The following is a 12,922-nucleotide window of genomic DNA, read 5'->3' as shown; positions in this document are numbered from 1 at the left end:
TTCCAGTGGGGGAAAGGGTGACTGTTTAGCATACAGAATGTTTTTTTTCTTTCTTAGTAAAGACCAATTCACAGTATTGTGCAAATGAGTCTATGAACTGCGTATAGGAAGTATGACTTGCTGGAATATCCAGGTGCCACATGAGTAGCAACAATATATTTGTCTCCCTTATAAGGAAGCACAAAATAAAGTGTAATTTTTATGTGTCTCGAGGGCTTCCTGGTCTTATAGAAAGTGGGTTTTATTAGAAAGCAACATATATATATATATTGACTGTTTATGAATAATTGTGGGAGTCACATGTTTTTCTGCATTGTCTATGGGCAATTGTGAGCCCTTTCATTTGATTAAGCAATTTCTGTGAAAGGAAATAAATATATCTTATACCTGAAATAAATATTGTAACACTGAGTATAGAGAATGGAGGGACCCTTTTACCCATTTCAGACCTATACTCAAACCATATTTTTTGCTTTTCTTTAGTAAATGCTGAGTATTTCCTCTGCATAATAATAGGAGGCTAAAGAAATCGAAATCAAAGTCAAGATGTCGGCAAGAAGAGGAAATATGATGCAATAAAAGAGATAAAACTATCCATGAGAATATAGCAAAGTGAAGTGGAACTTTGCCATAACAAGGCAAATTTAGAAAAATATATTAATAGGCTAAAATGATGAGTTAGAAATTAACATGAAATTGAGAGGCAGCAGATTATAGTAAAAAGAGCATTGAACTGGAGTCAGGAGATCTGAGTTTGAATTTTGCCTTAATCAGTTTATATGTAATCATCTAATCAATCATATAAACTTTGAGAGATTCAAGTTTCTCCTCTGTAAAATGGGGTTAATAATCTCTTCCACAAGGATTGCTGTAAGGATATTTTCCAAACCTAAATGAGAAGATGAGAAAACATATGGGATAAGGCAATCAGATTTAGAAGTACCACATTAAAAGAAAAAAAAAACCCTGCTGGTTTTACTTGACTAAAGGCAGAATACAAATAAAAAATATTGAGTAACTTCCTAAAGCAAGAGTACCTCTAGCAATTTAGGTGAAATTAACAGAGGGGTCTAGACTATGAAGACTAATAGTACTTTACAAACTATAGTCATATTTATACATAAGGTATTTTGTTTATTTCTGGGTATTTAACTTTAATAGAGACATTGGTAAAAGAGTATCTAAAGTAAATTGACTGATAAGTGATCTAGAATCCATTTCATTGTGAGGAAATGTTTTACTTCTCTCTTTTCAAATAAATTTTAAAACAAAGTACACAGTAATGTTAAAAATATAAAAGCAACTGAGAGTAATCTGACCACTTGACAGAATCTATGGGTTGAAATAAAGGAGACAGTAGAAAGAAAGGAGTTAGTTAATGGTGAAAGAGCTGCTTTAACTTGGAATGTTAAATGGAATGTTGCATGACAAATCAAAACACAGCAGGGAAAGAAAAAATATGAATTGTTGTTCTGCATTTCACTTTTACCCCAATGTAATAGATTTTCTGTGCCAGCCTTCTAAGTTGTCTTGGGATGAAAAATTATTTCACTCCATTATTTTTGGAGTTATGCTGTCCAGAATTTGGTTTGAGGCTTTATATCATAGTTTTTTGGAGAATAATTTGGTAAAGATCAGATATGTCTCTGTACCTTCTCTACCTTCTTTGCTTTGTCCCCCCATCCCCTCCCCAGGCCAAAAGGAATTATTTTCTTTAGTATCATTTGTTCTTCCTTTACCAAGGAATTGACTCTCTTTTCTTGATTTTATTCTATCACTCTCCTATATTTGATTGTTAAGAATCTTTTTGAGATCATCCAGGAATTCTTCTGGACCTGAGAACAATTCATATTTTTTCTTTGAGGTTTTGGATGTGGCTGTTTTGACTTTGTTTTCTTTTTCTGAGTTTGTATTTTGATTTTTCTCTGTACCTGGAGCAACTTTCTTTGGTCAGATAATTTTTGTTATCATTTGATTATTTTTGTAGCACATTTCTTGACTTTTAACTATGTTAAAGTTGTAGGAAAACTGTCTTAAGATTCAGGCTTTTTTTGTGGTACTGTTTTCAGAACTAGTCCTGGGAGTTTGCAATTTTTCAGTCCTTCCAAGGTGGTATGATCTAAGAAAAAACATGGTCATTGCCCTGGTCTGTAAATACTATTGTTATTATCTTGGTTCAGTCTTCCTGGGCCATATTTTCATTATCTATAAAACATGAAGTTGGATCTCTTCCAGTATTTTTTAACTTAATACAATTAAACCGGGCCTAATTAACCATTATAGCTCAATAGCTCAAAGAATTTTCATCACAAGTAATGAAGTATCAAATCCCCAGATCCTTTTATGGTAGAGTATCCATGTAAGGCTAAATTCTGATAGGATCATAGAATGACAAGTCTAGAGCTATAAGTAACTATAGAAATCATCTAGTGAAAGTTTCATTTTATAAATGAGGAAACTAAGACCAAGGGAAGACAGCTAACTTAATTAAGAACACACAGAAAAAAAAGCTATCAGAATAAGAATTTTAAACTAGTTCCTCTGACTTGAGAGATCCATTCATATTTCATCTGTACCATGCTCTCAAGAGAACACTTCTTAGTTAATTATATAGCAGTACAAAAATTAAATTACTTTCAGACTTGAAGTCCCTTCTTTGTACTACAGTCCTAATAGATGGCATTGACTGCACACTTTAGCAGCACTAGAAGAAATATCTGCACAATGAGGATTATTTATTTTGTTCATGTCCTAAAGTTATTAAATAACTGATAGGATTGTGGGAAGACAAAGCAGGAATTACCTGCTTAACCCAAATTCGCCAGTCCAATACAATTTATAATAATATCTCAAAGTGAACTTGAGAGTGTCAGAAATATTAAGTCAGGCTAAAAGAGTTATCCTTCCTAAGACAACTTGGGAGGAAATAAATAAATATTTGACTTCTGTGTTGGTGATCTGACTAGGAGTGAAGTACAAATAACTGCATAGTGGATCTGGCTGCAACTACACTGAAGGAATGAAAGGCATGGAATATGATATTCCAGAAAGCAAGTGAACTAGGTCTATAACCAAGAATCAACTACCCAGCAAAACTGACTACATTCTTACAAGGGAAATTCAACAAAATAGAAGAGTTTCAAAAATTTGTAAAGAAAAGACCAGACCTGAACAGAAAATTTGATGCCCAAGCACAGAACTCAAGAGAATCATCAAAAGGCAATTAATAAAGAGGGAAAAAAGAAAAACAAAACAACAACAAAAAAATTTTAAGAGACACAATAAGTTAAAATGATATGTATCCCTATAAGAAAAAAGGTCATTGGTAACTCTTAAAAACTGCTGTTATCACCTGGGCAGCTAGAAGAATTACACTTAGAGGGAAGTGACAAACTGCACAGGATGACATAACAAGACATAAATAGGTATATGGATATATATGCATAAATACATATACATGTGTGTATATTTTATATATATATATACATAATTAGCAGTAAAAAAAAGAGGTTAATACAAAAAGAAATGGGGAAACAAAAGGGGAAAATTTATATGTCACAAAGAAGCTCATGGTGGGAAGGGGAAGAACATCAATACACTAGAAGGGTAAAGAGGTAAGAGATGGGAAATACTTAACTCTTATGTGCATTGAAATTGACCCAAAGAGGAAAGAACAATCTAACCCATTGGGGCAGAAAATAGATTCACACCCTATAGGGGAGTAGAAGGGTAACAAATGGACTGGTGGGGAAAGAATCAGTATAAGGGAGGGAAAGGGTGGGGGTATAGTTTTAAAAAAACTGCAAAGAAAATAAGGGGGTAATAAGAAGGGAGGGGGAGTAGAAAGGGAAGTAAAATTAGGGTGAGAACTAGGGGGACTGATTAAAAACAAACATTGATGTAGAAGGAAATAGTGAAAGAAGAAAAGTCAAGACTAGGAGTAGAAATCAAAATGCTGAGAAATACACAACTGGTAATCATAACTCTGAATGTGAATGGAATGAACTCACCCATAAAATGCAAGCGAATAGCGGAGTGGATTAGAATCCCAAACCCTACCATATGCTGTCTATAAGAAACACACATGAGGAAAGTAAATACGCATAAGTTGAAAGTAAGAGGATGGAGCCAAGTCTATTAGGCATCAACTGATAAAAAGAAGGTAGGAGTCACAATCATGATATCTGACAAAGCCAAAGTAAAAATAAATCTAGTTCAAAAAGATAGGGAAGGTAATTACATCCTGATAAAAGGCAGTATAGACAATAAGAAAATATCAGTACTCAACATGTATGCACCAAATGGCATAGCATCCAAATTTCTAAAGGAGAAACTAGTGGAGCTAAAGGATGAAAGAGCCAGAAAAACTATACTAGTGGGAGACCTGAACCTTCCTCTATCCGAACTAGATAAATCAAACCAAAAAATAAATAAGAAAGAGGTAAGAGAAGTGAATGAAATCTTAGAAAAATTAGACTTAGTAGATATGTGGAGAAAAATAAATAGGGACAAAAAGGAATACACCTTCTTTTCAGTAGCACATGGTACATTCACAAAACCTGACCACGTATTAGGCCATAAAAACATTGCAAACAAGTGCAAAAGAGCAGAAATAATGAATGCAACCTTCTCATATCACAATGCAATAAAATATTAATTAGTAAGGGCACATAGAGAGGTAAATCAAAAATTAATTGGAAACTAATTAACCAATACAATTCTCCAAAATTGGTTAGTCAAAGAACAAATCATAGAAACAATCAATAATTTCATTGAAGTAAATGATAATGATGAGACATCCTTTCAAAACCTATGGGATGCAGCCAAAGCAGTACTTGAGGGGAAATTTATATCCTTGAGTTCATAAATTAACAAATTAGGGAGAGCAGAGGTCAATGAATTGGGCATGCAAATTAAAAAACTAGAAAGTGAACAAATTAAAAATCCTCAGATGAAGACTAAATTTGAGATGCTAAAAATCAAAGGAGAAATTAATAAAATTGAAAGTCAAAGAACTATTGATTTAATAAATAAGACTAGAAGTTGGTACTTTGAAAAAACAAATAAAATAGACAAAGTTCTAGTCAGTCTAATTAAAAAAAGGAAAGAAGACCAAATTGACAGTCTCCAAGATGCAAAGGGAAATCTCATCTCTAATGAAGAGGAAATTAAGGCAATCATTAAAAACTATTATGCCTAATTATATGGCAACAAATATGGCAGTCTAGGTGATATGAATGAATACTTACAAAAATATTAATTGCCTAGACTAACAGAGGAAGAAATAGATTACCTAAAAAACCCCATATCAGAAAAAGAAATTGAACAAGCCATCAAAGAACTCCCTAAGAAAAAATCCTCAGGTCCAGATAGATTCACAAATGAATTCTATCAAACATTCAAAGAACAACTAATCCCAATATCATGCAAACTATTTGACAGAATAAACAAAGAAGGAGTTCTACCAAATTCACTTCACGACACAAATATGGTACTGATCCCAAAACCAGGCAGGTCAAAAACAGAAAGAAAATATAGATCAATCTCCCTAATGAATATAGATGCAAAAATCTTAAATAGGATACTAGCAAAAAGACTCCAGCAAATCATCACAAGTGTTATTCACTATGACCAGGTAGGATTTATACCAGGAATGCAAGGATGGTTCAATATTAGGAAAACCATCCACATAATTTACCATATTAACAAGCAAAATGACAAAAATCACATGATTATCTCAATAGATGCAGAAAAAGCCTTTGATAAAATACAACACCCATTCCTATTGAAAACACTAGAAAGCATAGGAATAGAAGGGCCATTCCTAAAAATAATGAACAGTATATATCAAAACCATCAACAAACATCATCTGCAATGTGGATAAACTAGAACTCTTCCCAATAAAATAACAGCATAGAAAAATACAACAAGCCCTATGGGCAAGTGAATTGGGGGAAGCCATAACTTTGGGAATTTTCACCCTATGGATGGTGTGGGGATTAGGTGATAGATCAGAAAAAAATTGAAGGGGAGATAAGGAATGAGAGGACATGAGCAACAGTCACATTAACAAAATGGAAGTCCAGGCTATGAATGCAGGTGAAAAGGAATAAGTATACACATGTAAATATGGTCAGATAGGGACAAGGCCCTGCTTGTTTTGATTACTTGTAGATCAGGTTCGCTGGTTTTTATTTCAAGTCAGAGGAGGGAACTGAGGCTTGTGGCCATGTGTGGCCACTTGTAGTCCAGTGGTGTATTTCTAATACCACTGAAAGTGAAAGCATTTGTGGCATGAGTATAAGGGCCCTTGTATCTTCACAGGAGTCAAGGGGAGTACATTCATAAAGTGAGATATAAGTCAGAAGAGCAATGATGATATGCGACCTTGGATCTTAGCACATTGGAAGATCCAAAAAGTCAAAGATCACCAGGTAAAGTTCTGAAAACACCACAAAAAACCTGATACATTATCCCCAACACCTTGGGAGTGGAGCTTGACCATATCATAAAGCTAATACTCCATAAAAAGGAAATTTTAAAAAATGAGTAAACAACAAGGAAAGAATTCCAACATGTATAGTTACTACATTGATAGAGAAGATCAGGGTTCAAAATCAGAAGAAGAAAATGAAGTCAAAACATCTACTTGTAAACTTCAAGGAAAAATGTAGAGTTGTTACAAATTCAAAAAGTGTTCTTAAAAGATCCTAAAAAGCATTAAAGAAAAACAAATAAGATTGGCAAAAGAAAACTCAGGAAAAGAAATAAAATTGCTGCAAGAAAATTAGGTAAAGAAAGTCAACTATTTGGGAAAAAACTAAGAGCTGATTTTATGGTGAAAAAAAATAAACCATTGGTTAAAATGATGTACCAAAAGAGAGAAGACAATCAAACCATCAATAACAAAAATTAAAAGAGTGAATATAACACTAATGAATATGAAATCAAATCATTTTTTAGGTTTCATTTTGTCTAACTATATGTCAATGAATTAAACTTAAGTGAATTGAAAGAATACTAGTAAAAATGTGAACTACTTAGTTTAACAGAAGAGCAAATAGAATATTTAAATACTGCTATTTTAGAAAAATAAATTAAACAGGCTATAAATGTGCTTCTTAAGGGAAAAAAAAAGATTAGGACCAGATGGAAGTACAAGTGAATTCTACCAAATATTTATAGATGAACTAATTCCAATATTAAATAAATTACTTGGAATAATAGACAAAATTGAGCCCTACTAACTTTCCTATATGATAAAAATATGGCACTGATACTTTAACTAGAAAAAATAAAAACAATGAAAGTTATTATATTATATTTAATAAGGAAATTATTATAATTCATTACTCAATATTAATGTAAAAACACTACATAAAATATTATCTAGGAGATTAAAGCAATATAGCACAAAGATTATACATTGTGACCAAGTGGTATTTATACCAGGAATGCAGGCTGATCCACTGTAAGGAAGGAAATTAACATAATTGATCATATAAACAGCAAAAGCTAAAGTACCCAATATGATTATATCAGTTGACGAAGAAGTTGTCATTTTGTTGTTAGTTTATTTTTTTAATCATTAATATTAAAGCTTCGGTATAAGTAGGCTTTTTTTTTTAATTATAAGAAGCATCCACCTACAATCATGAGCATATTATCTACTATGGGGATAAACTAGATGCCTCCCCAAAGATCAGAAGTGGAGCAATTATTAGCCACAATATTCAGAATTGTTCTAAAATTGTTAACAAAAGCAATGAGAGAAGAAAGGGAAATTGAAGGAATCATAATGGAAAATGGAAGCTAATGACTATGAGATATCAAGAAACAGTCAAAGTCAAAAGAATGAAATAGTAGAAGAAAATGTGAAATAATCTCATTGGAAAAAACAAGTCACCTGGAAAATAAATCCAGGAGAGATCATCTAAGAATTATTCGACTACCTGAAAGAGACAATTAAAAAAAAGACCTTAGACATCATTTTTCAAAAAATTACCAAGGAAACTTGCCCCAGTATTCAAAAAACAGATGGTAAAACAGAAATGCAGAAAAACTGAGCATAATTATTTAGGCTAAAAATGAGTATTCAACAAAATAGAGAACTTTTAAACATTTCTTATGAAAAGATCAGAGTTGAATGGAAATTTTGAATTTCAAAAACAAGACTGAAGAGAAGCATAGAAAGGTAAATGGGAAAGAGAAGTCAAGACATTCAGTAAGTTTAAACTGCTTCTTTAAATACATGGGAAGTTGATTCTTATAATTCCCATTAATGTTAACATTATTAAGACAGTTGGAAGTAATATACAAAAACAGAGGGCAAAGGTGTAAGTTGAATATGATAGGATGATATCTAAAAAAATTAAAGAGAGACAAAAATAATTCATTGAGAGAATGATGAAGGGAAAATAATGGAGTAAATTATCTTACATAAAAGAAGCGTGAAAAAGCTTTTACATTGGAGGCAAAGACAAGGGAGATGAAAAGGGGAGCATTTGAATCTTATTATCACCAGAATTGGCTCAAAGATGGAAGATCATGTAGAATCAATTGGGTATCAAAATCGTTGTTATCCTCTAGGAAAGAAGGAAGGGAAGGGGATGAGAGAAGGGAAGAGAGAAAATTGAGGGATATCATAGTCAGAAAATAAATACTTTTGAGGATAGATAGAATGAAAGAAGAATAAAAAGGACACAAAGGGATAGAGATTAGATATAATAATCATAGTGGTGTTTCCACACACACACACACACAACAATGTCTCCCATAAAGCCTTCATTTAACAAAGATGTAGAGAAATGAGTTAAATGTATAAGAATACAATCATTTCCTGAGTCATAAATTGTCAAAAGATATAAACAGGAGCTTCTCAGACAAAGTTATTAAAGTTCCATGGAATGATACAGAAAAATGCTCTAAATCACTATTTTGTATGTTTCATTTTTATAAGTAAGTGCTGCCAACATGATAATGGAATTGAATTGAGAAAAGTATAGAATTTTCTTCCCCCAAGTACTAGGTCACTTGGATATACCCTCTGAGAATGAAGGAATATTGTGGTGAGTTTCTATTGTTTGTTAAACATGAAACTCATTCCTATTCAATATTGATACAGCCTCATTAAAATAATGGTGGTATCTGAATACCCAGAGAATGGCGCCATGAAAACCTTTTCACAAGCAATTGACAGGCACAAAACCATTTTCATATATATTGGTTGCTATTTTCAACTAACTAGTAATCATCTACTTTTTGCCTTAAATTGCATTTACAATTTTCATATTCCTGTTCAATTAAATACAATTTGAAAAGTGTTGGCAATTGTGTAAGAGGGTAGGGGAGCTAAACATTTGTGACAATTAAAAAGCAGTGTCACTTATTTCTGTTATTCTAAGGAAGTCAAGTAATTCCTCTTTTCTTTAAATTTCACTTCATCAAAATAGAGGCCAAAATGATACATGCAAAGCCATTTTCAGTAAATATAAAAAATTAAAGAATCATCAGTTTCTAGGACCTTTGGGGTTTCTTGTACTTAATAATAAAATCTGTATTAAGATGCATATTTTCATTGATGTTTCAGTGGTGACCAGACCCCACAAGTTCAGAATGAATAGGATGATTATCTCTTTTGTTAAAGTAATATACATATTTTTTAAATCTCTGATAGGAGATTTTACAAATCTTAAAAGTCAATGTGATGTAGTAGAAAGAATATAGAATTTAAATAAGGAAAGATTTGAGTTTAAATCATGCCTCTGATACTTTCTAGACATATGACCAAAACAACTAATAAAATTTTTAAAGGTGACAAAGGAGAGTAACATTTAAGATGTGACATATATTAGACCTGTGATTGTGTGTGTGCATATAGGTATAGAATTCCCAGGAGAGGGAGCTGAAAGATGTGTGGAAAACTTAGGGATTTGGACTTGTTTGGGGCCACATAGAGTGTCAGAATAGAGAACAAAACCTAGATCATTCTGGTTTTGAGGTAGGTTTTCTATTCTCAGTACCCTGATTCCTTTTAATATAGCATGTTATTAAGATATTTCCATGAGAAGACATACTGTCTAGGGCAAGAACAAGGAAAAGAGAGCGGGAGACTCGTGTAGAGAATGCCTCAGTCAAAATCTACTTAGGTAAAAACAGAAATGGTATTATTACCTGGACATAGGGGAGATCTCAAGATCAGAATAAGGGAATAGATGGATAAACAGATCACAATTTTGGTATGTACATGTGATAGCAGTAACAAGGGACTTCACTTACTCTGTTAACACCCTGGACCATTATCTCTATGAAAACCAGAAGATCTTGTCTTGCCTTAATGAAAATTTCATTTTTCTGACAGTTGAGTAGACCATAAGGGGAACTTCTGTGTGATTATCACTGACAAGGAGAGAGTTTGATGAAATGGAAATGATGTGAATGTTGGGAGGAAATGAATATCCCATCTGTTTTCTTTAGAAATCTTTTATTAATGTGTTTTGTTGTATCCTACATCGTTGTCACTTCTCAATACCACCCTTTCTCAGAAAATGATAAACTCATGTAACAAAAGAGTAGAGTTAAGCAAAACGAACATATGTCTTACCATACATGCCACACTAGTATTCCATCACCTTTATACTGAGGAGGAAGCCATGCCTGGAATGCTCCTCATTTGTGTCTCCCTTCAGTTCCAAGCAAAAAGCTCACCTTGCACAGGAATTCTTAATTCTAGTGGATTTACTAATCATTGATTATCTTCAATTTTTCAACTATTTTTAGGTTTTTTGTACATAGTTGTTTGCACGTTATTTACTCTCCATTAGACTCTGAGTCTCTTGGGAGAAGGGATAACCTTTTGAATTTCTCTTTGTAAATAGCTTAGCACAATGTAGTGAGTGGACTCAATAAATGTGTGTGGATTAATTGAGAGTCACAATTGGGCATTGAATTCATCAGAATTCTCGAACTTTTAATGTTGCTATCTTTCATATTCATGATGAATATTACATTTTAGAATTGATATAGAGAAAGAGACATGCCAGGTATGGTTTGGGATAGAGTTTATTTGGAGGGACAAGAGTTTTCAAAGACTTACAAGAAAGGATTTGTTGGATTCTATGAATCTTTTAAAAATTCTGGCCTGGTGATATCACCCCCACCATATTCCATATACTCCAATGTCTCACTATTACCTCCAGAATAAAATATAAAATCCTGTTTGGTTTTAAAGTCTTTCAAAAACTGATTCCAAGACTTCCAGGTAATCATGGCTGCAATCTAGACACCACACGCTTCCTCTCCCTGGCACCGAACGAAATAGACTACATCAAAGAGCATAAAATCACCTTTGGAGGAACAGAAGGACTCCCCAGTACCCCACAGAGGCAAAGGTACGTGGGGCTTGAACATTTCCACACTAAAATAAGAAGGAAAAGCTTGCACAGAAAAGTGAACTGAGCCGCCCTTCCCCCACCCCACCTCCCCCACTAAACCAGCATGAGCTACCTGAGCGCTCACCGCGACAGCGAGTGAGTGGGAAGCGTCTCTGTCTGGGGGGGGCACTCCAGGGTCCTTGGGATCTGGGGACTGCCAGGAAAAAACGTCTCAGGGCGGTTTCACTGGAGAATCCAGCGCTTCAGTGGAGCTGTACTTGGGGCGGGCTGCGCTGAACATCCCCGCAGAGCTGAGCACCAGGGGCAGACCACGTGCTGATTATCTGGGCGGAGCTGAACACCTGGGCAGTGTGGCTGTGATCAGGGACCCAGTGCTCTAAGAAACCTCGGAGGCTGGGAAGAACTAGTCTGAAGCAACCTAAATTCACAGAAAGACCACCCATATAACCCAGATCCCAGACCAAAAAGGAAAGGGGAATAAAACCACCAAAGGGATGGCTCACATGGCCCAAAATCAAGCCTCCAGGAAGAAAGGGGAAAAAGTGACTACTGAAAACTTTTATGGTGGAAGTACCCAAGGAAAAGAGGAGAATGAGGAGGAAATCCAAAAAAATTCAGAACACGCCTCCCAAAATGGAAACTATCAACAAGCTCTGGAAGATCTCAAACTGGAACTTATCCAAAAGAAGGAAACCTGGAAAGAAAAATGGGAGAAAGAGATCAGCTGTCTGACAGATAAGAATGCTCAATTGGAAAAAGAACTCGAAGCATCCAATAGAAGGGCAGACAAGGCTGAAAAGCAAAACCAGTCCCTAATGACCAGAATTAAGCACCTCGAAGAAAGCGAGATGATAAAACAGCAAGAATCAATAAAGCAAACCCAAAAAATTAATGAATTAGAAGAAAACATAAAATATCTCACTGAGAAGGTCACAGACCTGGAAAACAGAAGGAGACGAGAAAATCTCCGAATTATTGGTCTCCCAGAAAAACCAGAGGTAAACAACAAACTCGATATTATTCTACAGGAGATTATAAAAGAAAATTGCCCTCACGTTCTGGAGGAAGGGGGCAAAATAGAAATAGAAAGGATTCATAGAATATCTTCTATACTAAATCCCCAAAAGACAACCCCTAGGAATGTAATAGCCAAATTCAAGAGCTTCCAAGTAAAGGAGAAAATCCTACAAGAAGCCAAGAAGAAGAGTTTCAGATATAAGGGGGCTCCCATAAGGATCACACACGACTTAGCGGCTAACACACTAAGAGACCGCAAAGCATGGAACATGATATTTAGAAAGGCAAGAGAGCTGGGTCTCCAACCAAGAATCAACTACCCAGCAAAACTGACTATATACTTCCAGGGGAAAGTATGGGCATTCAACAAAATAGAAGATTTCCAAGCATTTGCTAAGAAAAGACCAGAGCTCTGTGGAAAGTTCGATATCCAAGCACAGAAAGCAAGAGAAACATGAAAAGGTAAATATGAAAGAAAGGGAAAAGGAGATAAATCTTATCTTTTTCTTTA

This window comes from Monodelphis domestica, chromosome 4 (genome assembly GCF_027887165.1).
Source record: "Monodelphis domestica isolate mMonDom1 chromosome 4, mMonDom1.pri, whole genome shotgun sequence".
Taxonomy (NCBI): domain Eukaryota; kingdom Metazoa; phylum Chordata; class Mammalia; order Didelphimorphia; family Didelphidae; genus Monodelphis; species Monodelphis domestica.
The sequence above is the reverse complement of the archived record's forward strand: the minus strand, read 5'-3'. Positions refer to the sequence as shown.